Source organism: Balaenoptera ricei, chromosome 9 (genome assembly GCF_028023285.1).
Source record: "Balaenoptera ricei isolate mBalRic1 chromosome 9, mBalRic1.hap2, whole genome shotgun sequence".
Taxonomy (NCBI): Eukaryota; Metazoa; Chordata; class Mammalia; order Artiodactyla; family Balaenopteridae; genus Balaenoptera; species Balaenoptera ricei.
Window position 1 is genome coordinate 97223503 of NC_082647.1, and position 23955 is coordinate 97247457.

Here is a 23955-nt window from a genome sequence, read left to right on the forward strand (position 1 = left end):
ATCCAATGATCATTTCTTTGACCTCGCATCCTACTTGACCCGCCATCAGCACTTGACCCACTTGCTCTCTCCCTCCTTGAAACACATTCTTTACTTGGCTTCCAGGACTTGACGTCCTCCTGAGATCACTCTTCCTCCTTCGGTGGCCACTCCCTCCACTCCCTCCCTCCCTTCTTTTGCTCGTTCCTCCGCATCAGCCAGAACTTTAAGAGCTAGAACCTCCAGGGCTCAGTCCTTGTACTTGTCTTCCTCATTTACTCAGACTGCCTAGGTGATCTCATCCAATCTCACAGCTTTATTTTTATTTTTTATTTTTTTCCCTCATAGCTTTAAATACCAAGTAAACCACCCATGAGTCCCATCCGAACGTCTCCTTTAACTCCAGACACCAACGGCATACTCAAAACGTAAGCTTGGATGTCTGACAGGCATCTCAAAATCACCATGTTAAAAAAACAACTCCTGCTATTTTCTCTAAAGCCCACCCTTGCCACGATCTCTAATGCAAATTGAAACGATCTCCAACCTGTAGCTCAGGCCAAAAACCTTGGTGTCATCCTTGACGCCTCTTGTTTTCTCATACCCCACATTCAATCCACTGGCAAATCCTATCATCTCCGCCTTTAAAATACACACAGAATCATAACCCTTCTCACTGGCTCTACCACTCTCATCCTGGTCTAAGCCAGAGTCATTTCTGGATTATTACAATACTTTCTTTTTCGTTTCTTTGCTTACCCTCTGCCTCCCACCCCATTCAACTCTCCAGAGAGTAGCCAGGGTGATTCTTTTAAAATGTAAAATAGATCAGGGCCCTCAATGGCCTTTCCATGTCGCCTAGGATAAAAGCCAAAGTCCTTTCAATGACCTGCGCCTCCCAGCCATCTGCCTCTCCCGTCCACCCCCCAACCACCCAAGCTCTCTGACTAAAGAAATGGATGAGAAAGGAATTCCCCAGTGGTTAAGACTCAGTGCTCTCGCTGCCAGGGCCCGGATTCCATCCCTGGTCAGGGAACTAAGATCCTGCAAGTCATGTGGCACGGCCAAAAAAATAAAAAATAAAATAAATGAATGAGTAAAGGAGTAAATGGGTGTATGTTAGGCGAGAGGAAGCTGGTTTGAGCGTGACACTAGAGAGTGAGTCAGGGGATGAACAACCTTTTTAACAAAGCCAAGGAGTTCAGACTTTATTTGAATACAGTGGGTAGTCCTCAAAGTTGAAGAACTTTCCTATGGTAACTATCTCCAGTAAACTCTCTGTTTTAGGATCCAATTCACATGTCACATTTTATACAAATCCTGACTTTTTTTCTCTACTAATCTCCCACCTGCACCCAGAAATCCAGCCACAGCAAACTCCTTGCTGCTCCTGTGATATGTCACATTTTCAAAGTTCCATGCCTTTGCCCTCTCTGTTCCTTCTGCCTGGAATGCCCTTCCTTACTTCGTCTGTCTGAAACAGGTCTACTCATCCTTCTGGACTCAGCTCAAGTGCCATCATCTTTATGAATTACTCCCTGACCACCCCAGAGAGTGATAAGTTTTCTTCTTTGGGCTTCCAGAGTATATTTTACCCACCTCTACTATAGATTTTATCACCTTATATAGTTATCATTTACATATTGTCAAGTCCCTGGAGGACAGGGTCCATGACCAATTCTTTTTTTTTTTTTTTTGAATTTTATTTATTTTTTATACAGCAGGTTCTTATTAGTTATCTATTTTATACATATTAGTGTATATATGTCAATCCCAATCTCCCAATTCATCCCACCACCACCAACCCCCACCCCCGCCACTTTCCCCCGTTGGTGTCCTTACGTTTGTTCTCTACATCTGTGCATGACCAATTCTTGACGGGACTCCTGCACTTTGCACACACTGTGTCTTCAATCTAGTAGATGTTCAATGTCTGTTTGCTGAATGAAAAGGAGCCAGTAAAATGGAATGAAAATTAGTAGAAAAAATATATAAGAGAAACCAGGAGAGTAAGATGTCTTTAAAACCAAAAGAAGGATTTTCAAGAAGTAAGGAGTACTTGAGAGATTTAAATAAGCTGACAGCTGTCATTATATTTAAGGAGATTTAGAGACATAATAGTCAAGGTTCAGTAGCATATGACAGAAATTATCTTATATGTAAGCAGTGATTTAATAGGAGGAACATTAGAAGGGCTAGATAAGTGGGGTCTAGATTCCAGGACAACACGGCAGAATTGTTGTTCTGCCAGAGTGACTCCAATCTCTGCCACAATGGGAAAGCTGAAAACAAGAAGGCTATCACTGGAACTGCTGGCTCCAGAGCCAGTGCACCTGCTAGATCTGCACCAACAAAAACAGACGTCCTACACCCTGCCTCTGGATACAAATGACTGCCTCTAAATCCCTGCTAATGCTGCCGAGGAAAATACATCTCCGTGACTATGTATATTTCCACTGCTGTATAACAACCTACCACAAACTTTTTACCCCAAACTTAACTATTATCCCAATTTGATAGGTCCAAAGTCCAGGCAGGGTTCTCTGCTTGGATCTCACCAGGCAGAAGTCAAGGTGTCAGCAGACTGGGTTCTCATCTGGGTTCTCATTCTTGGAAGAATCTCCTTCCAAGCTCATTTGGGTTTGGCAGAATTCAGTTCCTTACGGTTGTAGGACTGAGGTCTTTGTTTCCTGACTATTGGCCAGAGGTGACTCTTAACTTTTAGAGGCCATTCACAGCTCCTTCCATGGGCCTCCTTTCAGGCTCTCTCACAACACCATAGCTGGCAGCAAGATTCCTCAAATGGAATCCTCCTCACACTAATTCCTCTGACTTCCATTACTGCCTTCGGCCAGAGAAAACTCTCTGCTTTTAGATGGGCTTATGTGATGAGATTAGGCCCATCCAGATAATCTCTCTATTTTAAGATCAACTGTGTCATATAACATAACAAAATCATGGGAGTGGTATCTCACCATTTTCAAAGGTTCCCAGCATTCGGGTATGGAAACTTGGGGACTATTTTTAGAATTCTGCTCACCACATTGTGTTTGCCAGAAAAAGCAGTAGAACCAATAGATGCATCTTTCACCTTCTGAATTAGTTGGGATTCTCCAGAGAAACAAAACCAATAAGATGTATATCTACATGGATAGGGATTTATTTACTTATTTTTTAACATCTTTACTGGAGTATAATTGCTTTTCAATGGTGTGTTAGTTTCTGCTGTATAACAAAGTGAATCAGCTATACATAAACATATACCCCCATATTTCCTCCCTCTTGCATCTCCCTCCCACCCTCCCTATCCCACCCCTCTAGATGGACACAAAGCACTGAGCTGATCTCCCTGTGCTATGTGGCTGCTTCCCACTAGCTATCTATTTTATATTTGGTGGTGTATATATGTCCATGCCACTCTCCCACTTCATCCCAGCTTACCCTTCCCCCCTCCCTGTATCCTCAAGTCCATTCTCTACGTCTGCGTCTTTATTCCTGTCCTGCCCCTAGGTTCTTCAGAACCTTTTTTTTTTTTTTTAGATTCCATATATATGTGTTAGCATACGGTACTAGTTTTTCTCTTTCTGGCTTACTTCACTCTGTATGACAGTCTCTAGGTCCATCCACCTCACTACAAATAACTCAATTTCGTTTCTTTTTATGGCTGAGTAATATTCCATTCTATATATGTGCCACATCTTCTTTATCCATTCATCTGTCGATGGACACTTAGGTTGCTTCCATGTCCTGGCTATTGTAAATAGAGCTGCAATGAACATTGTGGTACATGACTCTTTTTGAATTATGGTTTACTCAGGGTATATGCCCAGTAGTGGGATTGCTGGGTCGGATAGTAGTTCTATTTTTAGTTTTTTAGGGAACCTCCATACTGTTCTCCATAGTGGCTGTATCAATTTACATTCCCACCAACAGTGCAAGAGGGTTCCCTTTTCTCCACACCCTCTCCAGCATTTATTGTTTGTAGATATTTTGATGATGGCCATTCTGACCGGTGTGAGGTGATACCTCATTGTAGTTTTGATTTGCATTTCTCTAATGATTAGTGATGTTGAGCATCCTTTCATGTGTTTGTTGGCAATCAGTATATCTTCTTCGGAGAAATGTCTATTTAGATCTTCTGCCCATTTTTGGATTGGGTTGTTTGTTTTTTGATGTTGAGCTGCATGAGCTGCCTGTATATTTTGGAGATTAATCCTTTGTCAGTTGCTTCATTTGCAAATATTTTCTCCCATTCTGATGGTCGTCTTTTCGTCTTGTTTATGGTTTCCTTTGCTGTGCAAAAGCTTTTAAGTTTCATTAGGTCCCATTTGTTTATTTTGTTTTTATTTCCATTTCTCTAGGAGGTGGGTCAAAAAGGATCTTGCTGTGATATATGTCATAGAGTGCTCTGCCTATGTTTTCCTCTAAGAGTTTTAGAGTGTCTGGCTTTACATTTAGGTCTTTAATCCATTTTGAGTTCATTTTTGTATATGGTGTTAGGGAGTGTTCTAATTTCATTCTTTAACATGTAGCTGTCCAGTTTTCCCAGCAAAAGGCTGTCTTTTCTCCATTGTATATTCTTGCCTCCTTTATCAAAGATAAGGTGACCATAGATGCGTGGGTTTATCTCTGGGCTTTCTATCCTGTTTCATTGATCTATATTTCTGTTTTTGTGCCAGTACCATACTGTCTTGATTACTGTCGCTTTGTAGTACAGTCTGAAGTCAGGGAGCCTGATTCCTCCAGCTCCGTTTTTTCTTTCTCCAGATTGCTTTGGCTATTCGGATAGACAGGGATTTATTATAAAGAACTGGCTCACACGATTGTAGGGGCTGAAAAGTCCCAAGGTCTGCAGGGTGAGCTAGTAAGCTGGACACCCAGGAGAGCTGATGGTGTAGTTCTAGCCTGAAGAACTCACAGCCTTGAGACCCAGGAAGAGCTGATGTTTCAGTTTGAGTCTGAAAGCAGAAAGAAACCAATATCCCAGTTTGAAGGCAGTCAGCTCTTACTTGTGGGAGGGTCAGCCTTTTTATTCTATTCAGGTCTTTAACTGATTGGATGAGGCCCACCTACTTTAGGGAGGGCAATCTGCTTTACTCAGTCTACCAATTCAAATGTTAATCTCATCCAAAACACCCTCACAGACATTTAGAATAATGTTTAAGCAAATACCTGGGCACCCTGTGACCCAGTCAAGTTGACACATAAAATTAACCATCACACTTTCCAAATCTTGTGCAAGTACATCCAAATGGATGAACCTAAGTCCCAATCAGAACCTTAGCTTCAGAGAGGCAGACAGTTCAGGAGGGTGTATTAGAATAGTGTCTTTCAACATCTTGACCCCAACCTACCTTAAGAAACACATATTTCATTACAACCCTATGTAAGCATGCATCTATACATATAAATAAATGAAACAAAATTCCATGAAACATTGTTTATCCTTACTAAGTGTAATGTACTCTGATATTTTCTCTATGGTTCTATTTCATTTTAACCACACTGATCTTGATCCACTGAGTGGTTTCATGACCTTCCAAAAACAAGGCATCATTAGGAAGGTGGACTGATTTTGAGGGTCCATCTACTGTATCCATTACAAGTAAACTTTGGGAAGCAATTTTCCTTCAGTTATATGTCTCATAATGTCTGGTATGTAACACCATGTTTGTTCAGTGGAATTGAATATAGACAATAGCTGTTAATTCAATTTGGAGAAGATTGAGAAAAGTCTGAATCCTTATATAGGGATAGGTCCATAACTATCCAATAAAATCAAACAATGGGTATCAAGTGATGCCCTTTTGCTGTTCCCTATCCCAATTCAGGAAAGCTAAATTTGCAAATCCACTGGAATATATGGGGCCTATTTTTCAGGGAGAAGAATGACTACCAATGGATGTTCACATGCAAAGTGCAGACATGACTAAATATAATATTATCAATAGGTGTTGAAGCATGTAGAAGTTGTCAACTTCTGTCCCACTTATAATAAGTGCTTAATGACTGACGTGGATTATCATGTCACAAGGTAAGACAAAATTTAGAGAATGTTGTTATTCAGACAACACTGACCTTTCAACAACTATGTCAGGTTTCATATTTCTGTTAACACGCCCTTCATGGTGAACTGCCCTTCTGCAATAGGAAAGGCCCCAAGGAATTTTCCATCACTCAAACTCCCTTAGAAAAGTGTTCTCCAGTGAAATGAATTACTTGTTTAAATGCATGATTTTTGTTATTTGGATAAGCAGTAGACATATTTATGAATGCACCATTTCTATTTAACTGCACTCATGCCCCAGGCAGCTCATAAGGATCAGCCCACAGAGTTCAACTTGAACTGATCCTCTTTATCTCTGCTGCCACAGCATTGGCAGAGTTTTACACAGTCAGATTTAATTCTGTCTGACTTAAAAAAAAATAGGAATCTGGCCTCTTTAAACAAGTATCATATTATACAGTCTTCATCATTCAGTTGCAGCAGGTGTGAACAAAGAGGGGAAAGAGGGGCATTGTGTGATCCAGGGAGTGAAGCTTTAGGTCTACCTTGTGGTGGTTGTTACAAAACCTAAAAATGGCTTAAAGACTAGAAAACCTTGAAACCAGTGAAACTCTGATGATTTGAGGATATTTATCATTAGGACTGTCAAATATCTGGACATACATTCTATACAGAAGCAATAAAATGCAATCATTCATTTAATATAGATTTAATAGAAAACAAACTTATGGTTACCAGGGGGTAAGGCAGGGGGAGGGATAAATTGGAAGATTAGGATTGACGTATACACACTACTATACATAAAATAGATAACTAATAAGGACCTACTGTATAGCACAGGGAACTCTACCCAACACTCTGTAATGGTCTATATGGGAAAGAATCTAAAACAGAGTGGCTATATGTATATGTATAACAGATGCACTTTGCTGTACATCTGAAACTAACATAACATTGTAAATCAACTATACTCCAATAAAAATTTTTAAAAAGAAGATTTAATGAGCACCTATTATGTGGTGTTTATAGTTCTACTGTAACTGCAGAAGTGATCAAAACAGACCAAGTAGGAAGAGGCAGAGGATAACTAACTGGTAAACAAGTAACTAATGAATGTCAAGGTAAAGGGTATACTGAGACTCAGCATCTGGGACCTGCCATCAGTTCTGAGTTGCTTAAAGCAAACATATAATACGTTGCCCATCCCATCTATGGACCACACTTCCAAAAGCTATGAGACATCTCTAATTGCTACACATTATAACCGCCAGGGTGTTTCCCCTTTCTTCTAATTACATTTATTTTTAAGACGTGGTGTGATTCATTGAAAGGATACTGGGGATTCAGAGAATCAGTAGATGCTGGAGGCCCAGGTTTGAAATAGTAGCTCTGGAGGTCGAGAGGCAGGACATCTAATCATGTGTTCTTTATATACAGCTTAATTGGGATATAACTGACATACAAAAAAACGGCACATATTTAAAGTATACAAGTTGATAGGTTTTGACATAAGTATACACTCATGTACATATCACTACATAAAGGCAAGGAACATATCTGTCACCTCCAAAAATGTCCTGGTGCTCAGTTATCCCTCCATCCCACATCTCTCCAACCCCCATCCCTAGGAAATCACTGGTCTATTTTCTGTTACCATAGATTATCTTGCATTTTCTAGAATATTATATAAATGAAATCATAAAGACATACTCTCTCTCTCTTTTGGTGGGGGAAGGGGTCTCTGGCTTCTTTCACTCAGAGTAATTATTTTTAATTTTATCCCTGTTATTGTAAAAGTTCTTTACTTTTTTGTTTATCCATTGACATGTCAAAGACCATTTGGGTTCTTTCCACATTTGGCTTTATTATAAATAAACATTTATGTAAAATTCTTTGTATTGATACAGACTTTGATCTCTTTTGGGAAAATATATGAAAGTAGATTGGCTGGGTCATATACCAGGTGTATGTTTAACTTTTTGAGAAATTGCCAAACTGCTGTCCAAAGTAGTTGTGCCATTTTACATTCCCATCAGCAGTGTATGAGAGTTCCAATTGTTTCATATCCTAGCTAACACTTGGTAGGGCAATCTTGTAATTTTAGACATTCTAATCAATGTGTAGTGTAATAGTTTTTATTTGCATTTCGCCTTACGATGTTGAATAGCTTTTTATGTGCTTATTTGCCATTCATATATCATCGTTGATAATGTATCTTTTAAAATCTTTGCCCATCTTCTACTGGATTGTTTATAATTTTTACAATATTGAGCCTTGAGAGTTCTTTATATGTTCTAGATACAAGTCCTGTGTTACATATATGATTTGTAAATATTTTCTCCCAGTCTCTGCCTTATCCCATACTCTTTAACAGTGTTTTGAAAAACGTAAGTGCTTAGTTAGATAAAGTCTAATTATTTTTTTCTTTTAATGAATTATGCTTTTGGTCTTGTAGCTAACAAATCTTTGCCTAATCCAAAATCAGAATGATTTTTTCTTCAGGTACTTTAAAAATGTTGTTCCACTGTATTCTAGATTGCATTGGTTTTAATGGGAAATCTACTTTCATTTTTATCTTTTTCCTCTGGCTTCTTTTTAAGATTTTCTCTTCATCTGTGGATTGAAAATTTTTGATTATGGTGTGCCTTGGTGTAGTTTTCCTCATCTTTACAGTGTTTGGGGTCCACTGAGCTTACTGGATCCCTGTTTTTACAGTTCTCATCAACTTTGAAAATTCTTATCCATTGTTTATTCCATTTGTTTTCCTGCCTGCCCTCCCCCTTGAGGACCCAATTACATGTATATATGGCCACTTGAAGTCTTCTCTGTGTGTTTCATTTTAGATGGTTTCATTGCTATGTCTTCAAGTTCACGAATATTTTCTTGTGCAATGTCTATATGCCACTAATCCCATCTAGCAACCTTAGACTGGGTTTTTCATTTTAGTCATTATCATTTTCATCTCTAGAAGTTTGACTTGGGTCTTATTTATTACTTGCATGTCTCTATTTAACATGCTCAATCTGCCCTCTAATTTCTTGAATATATGGAATAGAGTTATAATAACCATTTTAATGCTCTTATCTATTAATTCTATCATCTGTGTAATTTCTGGGTCAGTTTTGATCGATTGATTTTCTCCCTCATTATGGGTTGTATTTTCCTGCTTCTTTTTATGTCTAGCAATTTTTGATTGGATGCCAAAGTTGTGAATTCTACCTTATTGGGTGTTGGATATTTTTGTATTCCTCTAAATATGTTTGAGCTTTGTTCTGGGGTACAGTTAAGTTACTTAGAAATAGTCTGATTATTTCAGGTCTTGCTGCTAAGCTTTTTTAGGCACAACAAGAGCAGCATTCAGTTGAAGGATAATTTTTCCCCACTACTGATGCAAGATTCTCTTTAGAACTCCACCAATGGCACGTAAATTATGAGGTCTTCCACACTGACTGTAGGGAACATGTATTATTCCTGGCCTTATGTGACCCTGGGTGTTGTTCCCTCTAATCCTTTTGATTATTTCTTCCCCTGGCCTTTAATGGTTTCCTTATGTACATGAGCTGATCAATACTCAATTGAATACTCAAGGCAGACACTCTGTTGATCTCTGGATTTCTCTCTCTGTGCAACTTTTTCTTCTCTGATACTCTGCCCTGTGAAATCTAGCAGCATCCCTGAACTACTGACTCCATCTCCACAATTCTGGATAACTGCTGGGCTCTGCCTGGTTTCTTCCTCTCTACACCACAGCCTCGAAGCCCCATCCAGTCAGGAAGCTAAGGCACAGTAGAGATCACTCCATTTATTTCCCAGTTTCAGGGATCACTGTCCTTCATCGACTGATACCTGATGTCTTGAGGAGAGTTGTTTTGTATACTTTGTCCGCTTCTTAGCTGTTTCCAGCAGGAGTATAAATATGGTCCATGTGATTACATTTTGCCTAGAAGTAGAGGTGTTAACTACAAATTACATTTTTTTTAATGTCAATTTTATTTTAATCTCAATTCCCTTATGCTCTTTTTTTTTTAAATTTTATTTATTTATTTATTTATGGCTGTGTTGGGTCTTCGTTTCTGCGTGAGGGCCTTCTCCAGTTGCGGCAAGCAGGGGCCACTCTTCATCGCGGTTCGCGGGCCTCTCACTATCGCGGCCTCTCTTGTTGCGGAGCACAGGCTCCAGACGCGCAGGCTCAGTAGTTGTGGCTCACGGGCCCAGCTGCTCCGCGGCATGTGGGATCTTCCCAGACCAGGGCTCGAACCGTGTCCCCTGCAGTGGCAGGCAGACTCTTAACCACTGCGCCACCAGCGAAGCCCCCAAATTACATTTTAACATTGAGTTTTACTTTCTTGGTTTTGTTTTCTAATTTTTTTCTTCTTAGATGGTAGATTTCTTGTAGACATATGGGGAATGACAATCACTAGACATGGGGAGAAATTAGAGGGAATGAGCTAACAGATGGGAAGTATAGTTTTAAAAGAAAAAAGGGAAAAAATTAGAAATGGAATGAGAACAAGCACTCAAATCCTGGAGAAAGGAATTGATGAAGATTATCAAAGCTGTTTGAAATCCCAACTCTCACCTTTAACAGACCTAATATATGGCTGCAGAATGATTCAAACTACTCTCTTCAACTTGGAAACTTTAATCTGTCAGTGAGATTTATTAATTTTGAGTGGTCTTCACAACAGACTAACAAAGGCAAATCCTAGGAATTTGTCATCTTTGTTCCCCAGAGAGAAAAACTCCAAACCTACTGAGTAAGTAACAAACTCAAAGTCACCCAGAGAACAGTGCCTGGGTGAGAACTAGTAGTCTTAAGTATGTCTTTTTACTACTTTGTTCAAATGGTTATCTAGCATCATTCACCTTGGGAGAGAGTAGCTGTGGCACAGAGGAAAACACACGGGACTTAGGGTAGGAGTCTAGGGTTGCAGTTTAACACTGTCACTAATGAGCTAAGTGACCTTGAGTTCACTTCTCCAGGTCTGTTTCCTCAACTGCAAACCAGAATAAAAACTCCAGCATGAGGGGTCCCTGCCAGGGTTAAATGAGACGATGCATGTCCAGTTAAACACAGTGCCTGACACTTAATACTATATGTAAGTTTCCCTGTATTATCTCCTCTAGAGAGATCTGCATTGTTTTTTAATGGAGGGATGTCTTAAATACAAAGAGATGAATCTGCCACTAGGGGCTATCAAATAAGAGCTGGGGAGAGGACTGGCTTACTAGCCCACTTATTTCTACTCATCAGGCCATCCCTGCCCTGGGCTCCCTCCATATCAAAGAATTGAAATCAGAAGACCTGAAGCTCACCTCTTAGGTATCTGACCTCAGACAGATTATTTAGCCCCTCTTAGCTGTTAAAATGAGGATAAATACAAACCACATATCTGATAAGGGTTAATATTTTAAATATATATGGAACTCATACAACTCAGTAGCAAAAAAACAAAAACAGACAAACAAAACTCACAAAAACACCCCCAAAATCCCTAAAATACAACAAATATTCCAATTATGAAATGGGCAAAAGATCTGAATAGACAGTTTTCCAAAGAAGATATTCAAATGGCCAAGAGGGTACATGAAAAGGTGCTCAATATCACCAATCATGAAGGAAATGCAAATCAAACCTCAGTGAGATATCACCTCAAACCTGTAAGGATGGATGTTATCAAAATGACAGGTAAGAACTGCTGGCAAGGATATGGAGAAAAGAGAACCCTTGTACACTGTTGATAAGAATGTCATATGGTACAGCCACTATGGAAAACATATGGAGTTACCTCAAAAAATTAAAAATAGAGTCACCATATGATCTAGCAATTCCACTTCTGAGTGTATATATTTGAAAGAAATATCACTGTCTTAAAGAGATATCTGCACCCCCATGTTCATTGCATCATGATTTACAACATCCAAGACATGGAAACAACCTGAGTGTCCACTGTCTGATGAATGGATAAAGGACATATGGTATACATATAGAATTGAAATATTATGCAGCCATAAAAAAGAAGGAAATCCTGCTGTTTGTGCCAACATGGATGAAACTTGAGGTCATTATGCTAAGTGAAATAAGTCATATAGAGAAAGACAAATGATCCCACTTCTATGTAAATCTGAAAAAGACCAAACTCAAAGAAACAGAGGACAGACTGGTGGTTGCCAGAGGTAGGGGGTAGGGAGGGGGGGAAATGGGTTAAAAAAAATGAGCATAATAATAGCAATCATTTATTGAGCACTTGCTCTGTGTTGTCAGGTACTGCATTAACACTTTGCCCATACTGTCATTTAATCTTCATGATCCTTTGTTATTATCTCCATTTTAGAGATGAGGCAGCTGAGACTCGGAGATTTTAAGTAACTTGTCCAAGATCACACACAACACAAGGGGTACAGCTGGGAAGGGCACCAACTCAGCTTCTATGTGCATGCTCTCAATCACAATCTTATCCTGCCTTCTCACCTGCATGCTAAGAATCCACTGAGCCCAGGGCTATAAGTGTTAAGGTTGTATGTGGCATATTCATGCCCTCAGTGAGTTCTTCCCTTCCCTCACCCGGAACATTTTCATACTACCTGAAAGCTCACTCGTTATGCACCATGACTTCCCTCAAATCCTTCTCAAAGCAAAGGCTGCTCATTCTCACATAACCTACCTATCTCCCAATCCACAGAATGTGAGGCGGACCTTCACATAGGATTCTGCCGCCACATCCAAACTGTGACTCTACCACTTTGAATCACTTTGAAAAACTCCTCATGTGAGCCTCATTCACCAGCTGACAGTCTTCATGCTTCCCTCTACCCATCCTCATCCCTGTCATCTCCTCCTACCCAAGCCACTCAGCTCTACTCATTAAAACTCTGACACCTGACCCCCAGGCATTCTCCACCCAGATTCCTGTCATCATCTAGGTAATTTCAACATCTTCACTGATGACCCATCAAACACTCAAGTCTCATGGTTCCTAGACTTCCTTCTACTTCTGCCCACGTCAGAAACCTACTCAGACTCCTGGTGTGCCAAGGATGAAGCCCACTGCTGCCTACCTCTCCCACTGATTGCAGCTATACACTGGTCAAAATATGAAGAATAACTACTTCAGAAACTTAAAAATTAACAAGAGCAGGCAAGTGGGGTAAGGGAACCCCCAAACTTGAAGAATGACCCTGTGATGGTTGTTATTATGTGTCAACTTGGATGGGCCATGGGGTGCCCAGATTAAACCTTATTTCTGGGCGTGTCTGTGAGAGTGTTTCTGGATGAGATTAGCATTTGATTCAGTGGACTCAGTAAAGCAGATTGCCCTCCCCAATGTGGGTGGGCATTATCCAATCTGTTGAGAGCCTGAATAGAACAAAAGGCAGAAGAAGGGGAATTTGACCCTTTTTTCCTGCCTCACTGTTGAGCTGGGACATCCGTCTTTTCCTGCCCTCTTGGATTTACAGCACTGGCTCCTTTGGTTCTCATGCCTTCAGACTCAGACTGAATTATACACTGGCATTCCTGGGTCTCTCGCTGACAGACCACAGACCAAGGGACTTCTCAGCTTCCATAACTGCATGAGCTAACTCCTCATAATCAATCAATCAGTCAATCTCCTACTGTTTCTGTTTTTCTGGAGAACAGACTCTTATATGAAAAGTTTGTACTTTTTCCTCTTTTGTCTCCTATGGTTGACCTGAGGGTGGCCCTAGTGTGAAACTCTGAAGTGGGAATGGGCTGCAAAATAAAGAGAAAGCCTGTCTTCCTGGCCAGAGGACTGGGAAAAGGAGTTCCTATTATCTAAAAAATGTAGAGAATATCTGCTGGGTTTTTTTTTTTTTCCTCTCTTTTTTCCTCTCTTTGTCCTGCCCCAAGAATAGTCTCAGTTGCAGAACTACTCTGTAGTGAAATGACACCTAAAACCCCAAGAGAAAACCTATCTTTCTGGCCAGAAGAACCAAGAAAAGTGGTCCTGCAGCACCAAGGGTATGAAGGGGGAACCCCATTAATTTTTTGTTCTCTATTTTCTTGCCAATTGTGCCAAGGGCAGCCGAATGCAGCAGAAATGTGCAACTGCAGTTCAGCTAAAACTCCAAAAGAAATCCTAGCTTTCTGGGCAAAGGACCAAGCATAGGGGTCCTTTGAGTGTGGACAGTGTGGGGAAACCCAAGAAAGGATAGAATCAAAGAAGGGAATCCTCGAATACCATGCATGAACCAACACAAATCCCAGCACTTCCCCTGAGGACTTACATGGGATGGACCCAAAGCAACATAGAAACGGCTTACAAATTGGAAAGAAAAAATAATATTATCTCAACTACCAAATGGCATGATGATCTACATGAAAAAATTCTAAGGAAGACAGACAAAAGATTTTGAGAACTAATGAATAGTTTCATAAGGCCCTAGAATATAAGGTCAGTATATGAAAATCAGTTTCATTTTTATATACTAGCAATAAATAATTAGAATATGAAAAAAAATTTAAAGTACCATTTAAAATCACACCAAAATAATATAACACTTAGATTTAAATCTAAGAAAACATGTACAGGATCTGTAGCTGAAAGCTACTGATGAAAGAAATCAGGGAAGATGTAAATAAATGGAGATATCTGTCATGTTCGTAGATGGAAGCCTCAATATTCTTAAGATATCAATTCTCCTCCAACTGAATTACAGATTCAACATAATCCCAATCAAAATTCCAGAATTTTTATAGGTTCTAAAGCTGATTCTAAAATGTGTATGGAAAGACAAAGGAACAAGAATAGCCAAAACAGTTGTGAAACAAAACAAAGCTCGAGAACTCATACTACCCAATTTTAAGACTTACTATAAAGCTACAGTAATCAAGACAGTATAGTGGAGAGAGCTTCAAGATGGCAGAAGAGTAAGACGCAGAGATCACCTTCCTCCCCACAAATACATCAGAAATACATCTACATCAGAAATACATCTACAACTCCTACAGAACACCTACTGAACGCTGGCAGAAGACCTCAGACCTCCCAAAAGGCAAGAAACTCCCCACGTACCTGGGTAGGGCAAAAGAAAAAAGAAAAAACAGAGACAAAAGAATAGGGATGGAACCTGCACCAGTGGGAGGGAGCCGTGAAGGAGGAAAGGTTTCCACACATTAGGAAGGCCCTTCGCGGGCGGAGACTGCGGGTGGCAGGAGGGGTGAAGCTTCGGAGCCACGGAGGAGAGCACAGCCACAGGGGTGCGGAGGGCAAAGCGGAGAGACTCCCGCACAGAGGCTCAGTGCCGGCCAGCACTCACCAGCCCGAGAGGCTTGTCTGCTCACCCGCCGGGGCGGGCGGGGGCTGGGAGCTGAGGCTCGGGCTTCGGTCGGATCACAGGGAGAGGACTGGGGCTGGCGGTGTGAACACAGCCTGAAGGGGCTAGTGCACCACAGCTGGCCGGGAGGGAGTCCGGGAAAAAGTCTGCAGCTGCCGAAGAGGCAAGAGACTTTTTCTTCCCTCTTTGTTTCCTGGTGCGCAAGGAGAGGGGATTCAGAGCGCCGCCTAAACGAGCTCCAGAGATGGGCGTGACAGCGCGGACCCCAGAGGCGGGCGCAAGCCGCGGCTATCAGCGTGGACCCCAGAGACGGGCATGAGACGCTAAGGCTGCTGCTGCCGCCACCAAGAAGCCTGTGTGCGAGCACAGGTCACTCTCCACACCGCCCCTCCCGGGAGCCTGTGCAGCCGCCACTGCCAGGGTCCCGTGACCCAGGGACAACTTCCCCAGGAGAACGCACAGCGCACCTCAGGCTGCTGCAACGTCACGCCAGCCTCTGCCGCTGCAGGCTCACCCTGCATTCCATACCCCTCACTCCCCCCAGCCTGAGTGAGCCAGAGCCCCCGAATCAGCTGCTCCTTTAACCCCGCCCTGTGTGAGCAAAGAACAGACGCCCTCAGGCGACCTACACGCAGAGGCGGGTCCAAATCCAAAGCTGAACTCCAGCAGCTGTGCGAACAAAGAAGAGCAAGGGAAATCCCTCCCAGCAGCCTCAGGAGCAGCGGATTAAATCTCCACAATCAACTTGATGCACCTGCATCTGTGGAATACCTGAATAGACAACGAATCATCCCAAATTGAGGAGGTGGACTTTGGGAACAACGACATACATCTTTTTTTCCCTTTTTCTCTTTTTGTGCATGTGTATCTGTATGCTTCTGCATGTGATTTTGTCTATATAGTTTTGCTTTTACCATTTGTCCTAGGGTTCCATCTGTCCATTTTTTTGTTCTTCTTTTTTTACTTAAAAATGTTTCTTTGTTAATAATTTTTTATTTTAATTATTTTATTTTATTTTATTTTATCTTCTTCTTTCTTTCTTTCATTCTATTTTTCCTCCCTTTTATTCTGAGCCGTGGGGATGACAGGCTCTTGGTGCTCCAGCCAGGCATCAGGGCTGTGCCTCTGAGGTGGGAGAGCCAAGTTCAGGACACTGGTCCACAAGAGACCTCCCAGCTCCACGTAATATCAAATGGCGAAAATCTCCCAGAGATCTCCATCTCAATGCCAAGACCCAGCTCCACTCAACGACCAGCAATCTACAGTGCTGGACACCCTATGCCAAACAACTAGCAACACAGGAACACAACCCCACCCATTAGCAGAGAGGCTGCCTAAAATCATAATAAGGCCACAGACACCTCAAAACACACCACCAGACGTGGACCTGCCCACCAGAAAGACAAGATCCAGCCTCATCCACCAGAACACAGGCACCAGTCCCCTCCACCAGGAAGCCTACACAACCCACTGAGCCAACCTTAGTCACTGGGGGCAGACACCAAAAACAACGGGAACTATGAACCTGCAGCCTGCGAAAAGGAGACCCCAAACACAGTAAGTTAAGCAAAATGAGAAGACAGAGAAACACACAGCAGATGAAGGAGCAAGGCAAAAACCCACCAGACCTAACAAATGAAGAGGAAATAGGCAGTCTACATGAAAAAGAATTCAGAATAATGATAGTAAAGATGATCCCAAATCTTGGAAATAGAATGGAGAAAATACAAGAACCATTTAACAAGGACCTAGAAGAACTAAAGAGCAAACAAACAGTGATTAACAACACAATAAATGAAATTTAAAATTCTCTAGAAGGAATCAATAGCAGAATAACTAAGGCAGAAGAACGGATAAGTGACCTAGAAGATAAAAGAGTGGAAATAACTACTGCAGAGCAGAATAAAGGAAAAAGAATGAAAAGAATTGAGGACAGTCTCAGAGACCTCTGGGACAACATTAAACGCACCAACATTCGAATTATAGGGGTCCCAGAAGAAGAAGAGAAAAAGAAAGGGTCTGAGAAAATATTTGAAGAGATTATAGTTGAAAACTTCCCTAATATAGGAAAGGAAATAGTTAATCAAGTCCAGGAAGCACAGAAAGTCCCATGCAGGAAAAATCCAAGGAGAAACACGCCAAGACACATATTAATCAAACTATCAAAAATTAAATACGAAGAACAAATATTAAAAGCAGCAAGGGAAAAACAACAAATAACACATAAGGGAATCCCCATAAGGTTAACAGCTGATCTTTCAGCAGAAACTCTGCAAGCCAGAAGGGAGTGGCAGGACATATTTAAAGTGATGAAGGAGAAAAACCTACAACCAAGATTACTGCACCCAGCAAGGATCTCATTCACATTTGACAGAGAAATTAAAAACTTTAGAGACAAGCAAAAGCTAGGAGAATTCAGCACCACCAAACCAGCCTTACAACAAATGCTAAAGGAACTTCTCTAGGCAGGAAACACAAGAGAAGGAAAAGACCTACAATAATAAACCCAAAACAATGAAGAAAATGGTAATAGGAACATACATATCGATAATTACCTTAAATGTAAATGGATTAAATGCTCCAACCAAAAGACATAGATTGCCTGAATGTATACAAAAACAAGACCCATATATATGCTGTCTACAAGAGACCCACTTCAGACCTAGGGACACATACAGACTGAAAGTGAGGGGATGGAAAAAGATATTCCATGCAAATGGAAATCAAAAGAAAGCTGGAGTAGCAATTCTCATATCAGACAAAACAGACTTTAAAACAAAGACTATTACAAGAGACAAAGAAGGACACTACATGATGATCAATCCAAGAAGAAGATATAACAATTATAAATATTTATTCACCCAACATAGGAGTACCTCAATACATAAGGCAAATACTAACAGCCATAAAAGGGGAAATCGACAGTAACACAATCATAGTAGGGGACTTTAACACCCCACTTTCACCAATGGACAGATCATCCGAAATGAAAATAAATAAGGAAACACAAGCTTTAAATGATACATTAAACAAGATGGACTTAATTGATATTTATAGGACATTCCATCCAAAAACAACAGAATACACATTCTTCTCAAGTGCTCATGGAACATTCTCCAGGGTAGATCATATCTTGGGTCACAAATCAAGCCTTGGTAAATTCAAGAAAACTGAAACTGTATCAAATATTTTTTCCAACCACAACGCTATGAGACTAGATATCAATTACAGGAAAAAACCTGTAAGAAATACAAACACATGGAGGCTAAACAACACACTACTTAATAACCAAGAGATCACTGAAAAAATCAAAGAGGAAATAAAAAAATACCTAGAAACAAATGACAATGAAAACACGAAGACCCAAAACCTATGGGATGCAGCAAAACAGTTCTAAGAAGGAAGTTTATAGCAAAACAATCCTACCTTAAGAAACAAGAAACATCTCAAATAAACAACCTAAACTTACACCTAAAGCAATTAGAGAAAGAAGAACAAAAAGAATACAAAGTTAGCAGAAGGAAAGAAATCATAAAGATCAGATCAGAAATAAATGAAAAAGAAATGAAGGAAACGATAGCAAAGATCAATAAAACTAAAAGCTGGTTCTTTGAGAAGATAAACAAAATTGATCAACCATTAGCCAGACTTATCACGAAAAAAAGGGAGAAGACTCAAATCAATAGAATTAGAAATGAAAAAGGAGAAGTAACAACTGACACTGCAGAAATACAAAGGATCCTGAGAGATTACTACAAGCAACTGTATGCCAATAAAATGGACAACCTGGAAGAAATGGACAAATTCTTAGAAATGCACAAGCTTCCACGACTGAACCAGGAAGAAATAGAAAATATGAACAGACCAATCACAAGCACTGAAAGTGAAACTGTGATTAAAAATCTTCCAACAAACAAAAGCCCAGGACCAGATGGCTTCACAGGCGAATTCTATCAAAAATTTAGAGAAAAGTTAACACCTATCCTTCTCAAACTCTTCCAAAATACTGCAGAGAGAGGAACACTCCCAAACTCATTCTACGAGGCCACCATCACTCTGATACTAAAACCAGACAAAGACATCACAAAGAAAGAAAACTACAGGCCAATATCACTGATGAACATAGATGCACAAATCCTCAACATAATACTAGCAAACAGAATCCAAAGCACATTAAAAGGATCATACACTATGATCAAGTGGGGTTTATCCCAGGAATGCAAAGATTCTTCAATATATGCAAATCAATCAACGTGATACATCATATTAACAAATTGAAGGAGAAAAACCATATGATCATCTCAATAGATGCAGAGAAAGCTTTTGACAAAATTCAACACCCATTTATGATAAAAACCCTCCAGAAAGTAGGCATAGAGGGAACTTTCCTCAACATAATAAAGGCATGTATGTCATATATGATAAACCCACAGCCAACATCATCCTCAATGGTGAAAAACTGAAACCATTTCCACTAAGATCAGCAACAAGACAAGGTTGCCCACTCTCACCACTATTATTCAACATAGTTTTGGAAGTTTTAGGCACAGCAATCAGAGAAGAAAAAGAAATAAAAGGAATCCAAATCAGAAAAGAAGAAGTAAAACTGTCACTGTTTGCAGATGACATGATACTATACATAGAGAATCCTAAAGATGCTACCAGAAAACTACTGGAGCTAATCAATGAATTTGGTAAAGTAGCAGGATACAAAATTCATGCACAGAAATCTATTGCATTCCTATACACTAATGATGAAAAATCTGAAAGAGAAATTAAGGAAACACTCCCATTTACCACTGCAACAAAAAGAATAAAATACCTAGGAATAAACCTACCTAAGGAGACAAAAGACCTGTATGCAGAAAATCATAAGACACTGATGAAAGAAATTAAAGATGATACAAATAGATGGAGAGATATACCATGTTCTTGGATTGGAAGAATCATCATTGTGAAAATGACTACTACCCAAAGCAATCTACAGATTCAATGCAATCCCTATCAAACTACCACTGGCATTTTTCACAGAACTAGAACAAAAAATTTCACAATTTGTAGGGAAACACAAAAGACCCCAAATAGCCAAAGCAATCTTGAGAAAGAAAAAAGGAGTTGGACGAATCAGGCTCCCTGACTTCAGACCATACTACAAAGCTACAGTAATCAAGACAGTATGGTACTGGCACAGAAACAGAAATATAGATCAATGGAACACGATAGAAAGCCCAGAGATAAACCCACGCACATATGGTCACCTTATCTTTGATAAAGGAGGCAAGAATATACAGTGGAGAAAAGACAGCCTCTTCAATAAGTGGTGCTGGGGAAACTGGACCGCTACATGTAAAAGAATGAAATTAGAACACTCCCTAACACCATACACAAAAATAAACTCAAAATGGATTAAAGACCTAAATGTAAGGCCGGTCACCATGAAACTCTTAGAGGAAAACATAGGCAGAACATTCTATGACATAAATAACAGCAAGATCCTTTTTGACCCACCTCCTAGAGAAATGGAAATAAAAACACAAATAAACAAATGGGACCTAATGAAACTTAAAAGCTTTTGCACTGCAAAGGAAACCATAAACAAGACCAAAAGACAACCCTCAGAATGGGAGAAAGTATTTGCAAATGAAGCAACTGACAAAGGATTAATCTCCAAAATTTACAAGCAGCTCATGCAGCTCAACATTAAAAAAACAAACAACCCAATCCAAAAATGGGCAGAAGACTTAAATAGACATTTCTCCAAAGAAGATATACAGATTGTCAACAGACACATGAAAGAATGCTCAACATCATTCATCATTAGAGAAATGCAAATCAAAACTACAATGAGATATCATCTCACACCGGTCAGAATGGCCATCATCAAAAAATCTACAAACAGTAAATGCTGGAGAGGGTGTGGAGAAAAGGGAACCCTCTTGCACTGTTGGTGGGAATGTAAATTGATACAGCCACTATGGAGAACAGTATGGAGTTTCCTTAAAAAACTAAAAATAGAACTACCATACGACCCAGCAATCCCGCTACTGGGCATATACCCTGAGTAAACCATAATTCAAAAAGAGTCATGTACCACAATGTTCATTGAAGCTCTATTTACAATAGCCAGGACATGGAAGCAACCTAAGTGTCCATCGACAGATGAATGGATAAAGAAGATGTGGCACATATATACAATGGAATATTACTGAGCCATAAAAAGAAACAAAATTGATTTATTTGTAGTGAGATGGATGGACCTAGAGACTGTCATACAGAGTGAAGTAAGTCAGAAAGAGAAAAACAAATACCGTATGCTAACACATATATTTGAATCTTAAAAAAAAAAAAAAAAAAAAAAAGAAATGGTCATGAAGAACCTAGGGGCAAGATGGGAATAAAGATGCAGACCTACTAGAGAATGGACTTGAGGATACGGGGAGGGGGAAGGGTAAGCTTGGACAAAGTGAGAGAGTGGCATGGACATATATACACTACCAAACGTAAAATAGATAGCTAGTGGGAAGCAGCCACATAGCACAGGGAGATCAGCTCAGTGCTTTGTGACCACCTGGAGGGGTGGGATAGGGAGGGTGGGAGGGAGGGAGATGCAAGAGGGAAGAGATATGGGGACATATGTATATGTATAACTGATTCACTTTGTTATAAAGCAGAAACTAACACACCATTGTAAAGCAATTATACTCCAATAAAGATGTTAAAAAAAAAAAAAAAGACAGTATGGTATTGAGGAAAAGATAAACACACAGATCAAGGAGACATAATAAAGGGTCCAGAAATCGACCCTACACACAAGTATAGCCAATTTTTGACAAAGGTACAGAGCCAATTTAATGGAAAAAGGATAGTCTTTTAACAAATATTAATGGAACAATTAAATACTTATAAACAATAAAATAAATCGACTTAAATTCACACATTATACAAAGTTAACTCAAAAGGATCATAGATGTAAATGTAAAATGTAAAACTATACAGCTTTTAGAATAAATCATAGGAGAAAATCTTCAGAAACTAGAGTTAGGTGAAGAGTTCTAAGATGTGAAATGAAAAAGCATGATCCATATACTTTTAAAAAATAGTAAATTGGGCCTTGACAAAACAAAAAACTTCAGAAGACACCATTAAGAGAATGAAAAGACAAACCACAAACTGGGAGAAAATATTTTCAGACCACATATCTGACAAAAGGTTTGCATTCAGAGTATATTAAGAACTCTCTAAACTCAACAGTAAAATAATAAACAATCCAAAGAGAAAATGGGCCAGAGTTGAAAAGACAATTCAAAGAAAATGTACACATGATAAATAAGCACATGAAAAGTTGCGTAACAGCTTTAGTTATTAGGGAAGTACAAATCAATCACAACTTCACACTCACAGGGATGGATGTAATAATAATAAAAAAAAAGACATACAATAACAAGTGTTGACAAAGATGTGGAGAATTTAGAATCCTCATACACTGCTGGTGGAAATGTAAAATGGTAGAATCATTTTGGAAAACAGTTTGGCAGTTCTTCAAAAAGTTAAACATAGAGTTACCCTATGACCCAGCAATTCCACACCTATATGTATAGCCCAAAGAAATGGAAACATATGTCCATACAAAAACTTGTATACAAATGTTTATAGCAGCATGATTCATAATAGCCAAAAAATGAAACAACCCAAATATCCATCACTGATGAATAAACAAAATATTGTATATCCATAAAATGGAATATTATTTGGCAGCAAAAAGGAATAAAGTACTGATACATGCTACAACATGAAAGAACTTTTAAATCCTTATGCTAAATGAAAAAAAACAGCCACATATTACATGGTTCTATTTATATGAATTATCCAAAATAGGAAAATCCATAGAGACAGATAGTACATGAATGGCTGCCTAAGGCTGGGAGGAGGGGCACATAGGGGATGACTGCTTAATGGGTACAGGATTTCCTTTTAGATGGTAAAATATGTTGGAACAAGGTAGATGTGATGGTTGCACAACACTGTGAATGTACTAAATGCCACTGGATCACACACTTTAAAATGGTTAATGGTTAATTTTATTTTATGTGAATTTTACCTCAATAATTTCTTTTTAAAAAGCCTGGAACCTGGGGCCAATCATTTTAACTACGCTCTCATGAGCACCCCATAGTTCACCTACCCTTTTGGGCTTCTGCTTCACTGGCTCTGACAATTGCTAGCCATGGATCAGTCATGGTTCCATGATTGCCAATCTTCGTGAGGCCCTCAACAATGTCCAATTCCAGAAGTTGTTCTAAACCTTTACTGCTCATCGAAGCTAAAACCACACCCCTCTTCCCTTCATTCTTAACTAATGACATTCATTTTATAATATGGAGTAAGTAGAAACTATCAAGTATCTGGTCCTTAGTTGGAGCTCAATAATTATGTATTGAACTGAAGAACGGGCATTCTCCACTCTCCTACACTTCACTACCACCGATATCAACATCTGCATCCTTTTCTCCCTTTCCTCTTGTCCTAAACAAGAGCTGCTCAATATTCCTCCTTCCCAAGCTAGTCACCCCGTCACCCCCTATGGTTTCTTAATGCCCCCAAGTAGAGTGCAGATGCCTTATCAGGACATTTCCAGCCTCACTCTCCCTCACCCCCTTCACAGGGACTGCTTG

The 23955-nt window shown here is 39.8% G+C and overlaps 1 long non-coding RNA gene across 1 annotated transcript in view; it reads right to left on the reverse strand.

Moving 5' to 3' along the window:
* Positions 1–4899: 4899 nt before the first annotated feature.
* Positions 4900–23955, reverse strand: part of LOC132372100 (uncharacterized) — a 46101-nt gene continuing 27045 nt past the window's right edge. Inside the window, exon 3 of the long non-coding RNA XR_009505096.1 lies at positions 4900–4937. This is a non-coding gene — a long non-coding RNA (uncharacterized LOC132372100). The remainder of the gene's footprint in view (positions 4938–23955) is intronic.